Below are 6,447 nucleotides of genomic sequence, written 5' to 3'. Positions count from 1 at the left end.
ATAGACACCTTAATGACAGCCAAACTTTTTATGCTGTCATGTTAACTGTCTCCAACGTGAATTTAAGTCAGATGATCCGTGACAAAGGCTACAACTGTTTTTAAAAGGCAACCTCCCAAACGTTATGGCTGTGTGAGCCGTAGCAGAAACAATCTTCGGTACCATTAGTGTAAATTGCATAAGCAAACACAAACGCTTTTCCATAAATGTGAAGAGAAACATGAAATCAAGCATGAAATGTGCGAGTCGCAATCTAGAGAATTATCGTGGCTCAAATTGAAAAGGCTTGGGGGTTTTGAGTGGGGGGGGAGAGACAACCGCTCAGACGAGTGTAAAGGTCAATAAGTCAATGTGACATCTTGTTTATGATTCATTGCTCGCTCTGTAGATTAAGTTGATCCCCAATACAGCACAGTGTGGGCTCAGCAGTTCTGTTTGCAGTACTGTAAAACCTCGACGCTGGAGGAAGAAGTGAGTACAGTTTGTTCTGCTGCTTGTTTCTCCCCCGCCTCTTGCACAAACATGCTGTTCTGAAACATTTCTTTTTCTTTCTTTTTTTTTCCCCAAACACTATAAATGTCATGTGAAGAGCTGACAACCTTCTCTGTATGAAAAAAAAACTGTCAGAGAATAAAAGTATGACCTCAAACTAAGGACACATATTTATCCGGAGGAAAAACTCTGAACCCTGAAGGCTCCTGAACGCCTCACAGTCAAGAAATCAACAGTTTTGTTGCTTGATGTTTCAAATAAAAAGAATATGAACAACAACATCATGCTGTAAGGACAATATTAAATAAAAATGTATGCAAAATAACTCCACATACAAATACGTTTAACTAATGCGTATGAAATAAGACTAAACTGGTGATTTTTACTTTTATTTCATTTTATTTTTTTCATCACTTTACTGGAAAATTGAGTTTGGCATGTAAGATACATGAATTGCTCCTTTGGGGCCCATCCTGCCCAGATTTCCCAGTGGAAATAACTCTCACTGTCATCTCATCCCACGAGGGACGGGGATAAATCTTAAAGAAAGAACTGTCATCCAATTAAGGCTCCCACCTGCGGTCTATTTTTCGCGAGTTAACCAGTGTTTGGTGGACATACTTTTTCATCTTCAGATTTGTCAAAGAGCAGATGTTTGATGCTAAAAATGTAAAAAAACAACCCAAATTTAGTTACTGAGCTCGCAGGTCCCCAGACAGAAAACATTATCTCGGGAAAAAAAGGGTTTCTATTCAATTTGAGAAGCTGCTTTTCCCCGTTTGATTGCTCGTAAATCGTGCAGCAATAATAGCATAATAGTTGAGGTTGCAGGTAGATGAATTCCCTCAGGTTGGTCTTTAAAGTGCAGTAATTAGATAAAAGAGATGATAAAAACAGATTCCTATTACAGTGTCCTTGTTCTTTATAATCACATCATTGAAGTCACAGGACATTATGAGTGATTTGCTAAAGTTTATTCCTCTCCTCCCTGGAGTCCTGATTCGACTTGGACTTCAAGAAGTTAAATTCTTCAGGCGTGTTTGCAAATTTATCTGAAGTTTCTGCTGCATGCTGCCGGTCTGTTGAACTGATGAACGCTCGCTTCTGAATCCCAAACATCCTCCTGCGACTTTAAAACTGTCGAAAATTATTGGTACCACAGAGGCTGGAGGGGTGAACGCTGTCTGCCCTTATTAATGAAGCTGTTTTTTTGTTCCCCCCCTCATGAAACAAAATGTCCTCATTTGCATCCTTTGTCACCCGAGGGTGTGAAAAAAAGTTCATTTATGGAGCTCAGGGTTTAACTTTGGTTTGACACTGGCCAAGTTTCTATTAAGTCAACTTCAGAGAGAAAAATGAAGATATCAACACCAGTTTTTAACACTTTCAAACATGCATATACTGTAAGTTCCTACCATACTACAGTATGTGTGTCAACCTAAAGTAAAGATGGCAGGCAGGTCCAGCTCTGTCAGTCATTGCTGAAGTTGTTTTTCAATGGTCTCTATTGGTTGATATTAAAGCTTGTGTAGGATGTTTTTTTATTTTAATGAAATATTGTGTAATTAACATTAATGCGTCTTTATGAGCCCTGACAGTAAATGAGTGCAGCAGCATGAGGACTGACCATTTCCATGTAGTTCATCTTGATGCCTGATGCTGTAGCTGCAGACACAGACTTTGTTGTTGTTGTTGTTGTTTTTTTTTGCAAATATTGATTATTAATATGTTTAAACATAGGAAGAGATGCACATGTGCAGGATAATAACTTCATTTACTTTTCGAGCCATTGAAAGAGATGCTGCTGCAAAGATAAAGAAAACCTGTCTTGTTTGTATAGTTAGCAGCCAAACACGATGATAGGTAGGTAGACTGTGTATTAATGCATTAAGTGTCTTTAAGCCCCTCGGCATACTTTATTCTGTTTGATTAAAATTGCATTTTAAGAATGCCTCGTTCTCTATTAAAATCCATTTGGTGATGTTACAACAGAAGTAACCTCCTTTAAAGTGTGTATCCTTTGGAAAGAACTCATAATTACATTACAGTTATTGTGCACTGATGTACGACTATTTTTTTGGTGTCTCGGGCATCTGCTCCAATCCTGTTGATTTTTATTTACACTGTCAGGAGATTTTCTGTCTGTCACCGTCTGATTCAGCAGCTTGCAGCAGAGATGAAGAGTGATAGAATCCAGACGCACATTTCGACAATAAGGATTTACAACGAGGGAGTTTGATTCAATATATATTCTGTTTATTCAAAGTTTAGGAAATGACACAACATGGGAACTTTGTGCTCAACTTTTTAAATAGCTGTAACGCTGATTCTTTTTTCGCCAACATTTTGATTGATAATGAGAAAAGGCTCTTCAATAATGGGGAGTCATTCTACGTGTTAAGTAAAGGTGGGTTGACTATAACAAGCACAAGCCTGTGTCCCTGTGTGGTTTTCTGCTGTAAAAGCACTCTGTGTGGAGTGGAGTGCTGAGATGAGGACAAACTGTATATTTGGGCCCGGTCTCTCGCAGCGTGATTAATGAGCAGGCAGACAAGACGAGCAGGGCGCATTCTAATCACCCACAAGGACAAAGAGTGATAAAAAGAGACACGGGGTGTGGGGAAAAAAACAAACAAAAACAGCCTCATAATGTCTCCAACAGCCGGCAAACAACAGGAATAATCCACCCTAATGATAATCAAAAGAAGACTTCTGTCCTTGGACAATCAAGTGTAGTTTTTTTAAGGTTTATTTATGGGGTTTTCCTGCCTTTATTTTACAGACAGGACCGTGGATAGAACCAAAAATTGGCGAGAGAGAGAGAGAGGGGAAAGACTTGCTGAAAACAGAACTTTGACATCTAACCCAATTAGGAAGCTTTTATGGACGATATGAAACATGGAGGAATTCAAGTTTACACATCCAGCAGATGTTGAGCAACATCTGCACTCATTTTTTTCTTTGAGCTCTGTTCCTGTCTCCAATGAATCCCTGAAAGATATGTCTTAGATTGCTGAACGTTATACTTTCACTTAATGTCCAGGTGGTTAATAAGACTTTTCTGTAGCTGCCTGCTGGAAACCCGGAGTCAGATTTTCTGGCACAACTTCACCAACTCTGAAGGTGCATGGAGAGTGAAAGGCTTGAGGAGGTCAAAAAGCTCCAGAGAAAACTTGTAGTTCTGAAATCAGCTTTATAAACTTTATAAGAACGACTGATTTTGGCTTCTGGCCTTCATGAGGGGGGGGACGAGATCGATATCACAACAAAAAAAGTTGCTGCTTGTTAAACCGAATCGATGAACAGAAAGCTGATAAAGCTGCTTCAGGGGAGATGCACATTTATTCTTAAATTTCTAAAAAAGCGCAAATACATTCACAGAAAAGAATCTCTGAATATCTCGTCAACAGGAATTTCCTTCAAGTTAAATTAAAAAGAGAAATCTTTTCTTGATGATCCTCTTCATTTCTCATTCTTTCTTCTTTCATTGTGCCAACATTTACATCCCAACTCTGCGATACTTCAGGATTCAGTTTTTTCGACAACACTGAGAGTTGCTGTTCAGGGCTCATTGCCTTTCTATGGCTACACCATGGTACCGTAGACAACAGGATCTGCCATCAATCTCATTTTGCAAAGCTGCAGCAGAGAGGCAATATCCGGCGTTAAGTTTAAACGTTTCGAAAAATGCTCTCAGATTAATGTGCACATTTGGGAACACAGCGAGCCAAAAGCGTCTCACTGAACGCTATCTGCCTCCATCATTTCCCACTTTTTGTGCATCCTGTCAGTCAAAACTCAGGGACGCAAACAACAAACTGAAGAAGAAGCTTCCATTAGCTTTTATCTAAAGGATTCATATAAAGTAAAGCATCATGGCATACAATCAGATCACAATTCTGCCTCTTTTTTTAGGAAAGTTTTATTTGAACATATTTGGCTAAAAGCAAAAAACCGAAATGTAAATATGATAGATGATGAGTTTCAAGGTGAACTTTATTAACCCCGAGGGGACACACAGTTAACATTAATACACATCAAGGATGAGGATTCACATGATGCAGTGGAGGAAACCAATGGTGCCATGGACCAATGAGTTTTCTGCATTGTAGATCACGCTGCTTGAGCCACGTCTCCATCAGGGCGGTCAGACAGGCGTTCTTTTACTCGGACAAAAAGTCGACATTGCCTGTAGAATGTCAATCCTGTTGCAGAGGACCTGTGAGTGTGCAACAATTATTGGGGGAAGGAGGATCCTTACCTTTTAAATCTCTGGAGTAATCACCATGTCTGCTCCTTTTCCTCTCCGACTTCCCATGGACGGTCATGCTGAATGATTTGTGAAGGGAACGCCGTACGGGAGTCCAATACTCCTGTATCGGAGTCCTAAAGTAACAAGAGGAACTCCGGGCTGTGCTGAAGTGACTGTTCATACTCCCTGAGACCTCTCAGGCGTGAACAGTGAACGCTGAAAATCAACCACATTGGTTAGAGGAGTGAAAAGACCAAAAACAAACCAAAATTAAAAACCGGCAAAAATGTCCTGAAACAAGGACGGAAGTAACCAGATGGAGGTTGCAGTTGGATGTCAGAAACTATAGAGCAATGCTTACCTACAAATCTGCTGTTCACCAAATTGTACCAAGTCGTAACGGTTATTCGTTGCATTCAGATGCCTTCTTGGATGGTCCCATTTTTCATGTTGGTAAGTCCTTCTTCAGACATCGTGGATGCTATATGCGATGGTTATAGGTGTATTTGACTTAAAAGATGATGTGCAATACGTGAATTATTCTAAATATATTTTGCCCCCGATGTGAGGATAAATACGACGTCAAGTTAGCGTGTTGGCAGCTCATTCTTTGTTACTCCGACTTGAGCAGCCTCTCATGTGTATTTATCAACTCCAAAACTTCTATCTCCGACGTGTCCGACGCCACATAAACGCACCATAAGCCCAAATTCTGTCCTGATATAAATACCCATTAACATCCTCATCAGTTGCCATCTGTTTATGGAATCTGCATATTAAACCCTAATGTTCTGGCAAATGGAGTCTTTACTTTATCATATTTTCTATTAAAACAAATAACTCTCCCACTCTCTGTTTTTATCTGTCATTAAAAACTTATGAAAACCCTTTCCACACCTAATTTATTTCCCCTCTCCTGAATTCTTCCATCACTCCTGTTTTCTCCTCAGTGAAAATAGAGTGTCCAAGTGTGGGATGTATTGCCAAAAGTCACCATAGATTTAGGTGATGTATCTGCTGTCACTTTGTGCATTAACGCGGTGACCTTTTCTTCCTATTTCAGACGCAATGTGGCCCGAGCTGGTATAAGAAAGATGGATACAGACGGGATGGAATCTGTCACCAGGAAAGAAATTGAGAAGGCGATCTCTGCACTGTGCTGGTAGCACAGAAAAACACACACACACAAACACACACACCACAAATAACTCTGAGATGTGAAAGTATCTGTGATGTACTGTAGTTGCAGACGAAAATGGACTTGGACTGATTTGGAGAAGGAGCGAGGAAGCGAGGAAGGGAGGATGAAAGGAAGGAAGGAAGATTGGGTTATCAGCGGAGGAGAGATCGACTTCTTTTTTCCCCCCTTTTGTTCGTCTTTTGTCTGAGCCCTTACATAATAGATCGGGCATAAATGTGGATTGATGACTCTGTTATCCCCTTTTGAATGAATGTAATATTTGATTCAGTTTGTTATTCATGCTCCTGATTCCTTGCTCTGCCATTTGGCTCCACTGTCACTATCAATTCATCTCGTCCTGTCCTCACTGTCATTAGCTCAATTCAATATCCACGAGCGGGCCTTAGAGAATGATGCGCACACACATTATTCAGCTTCATCTTCATATTAAATTAAACTATTTTTATGTCCAGTGGTAATCAAGAAATGCATTTACTCCAGTCATGAACATTAAATGTTAAGA

The sequence above is a fragment of the Symphodus melops genome, assembly GCF_947650265.1.
Source record: "Symphodus melops genome assembly, chromosome: 14".
Classification (NCBI taxonomy): Eukaryota; Metazoa; Chordata; class Actinopteri; order Labriformes; family Labridae; genus Symphodus; species Symphodus melops.
The sequence above is the reverse complement of the archived record's forward strand: the minus strand, read 5'-3'. Positions refer to the sequence as shown.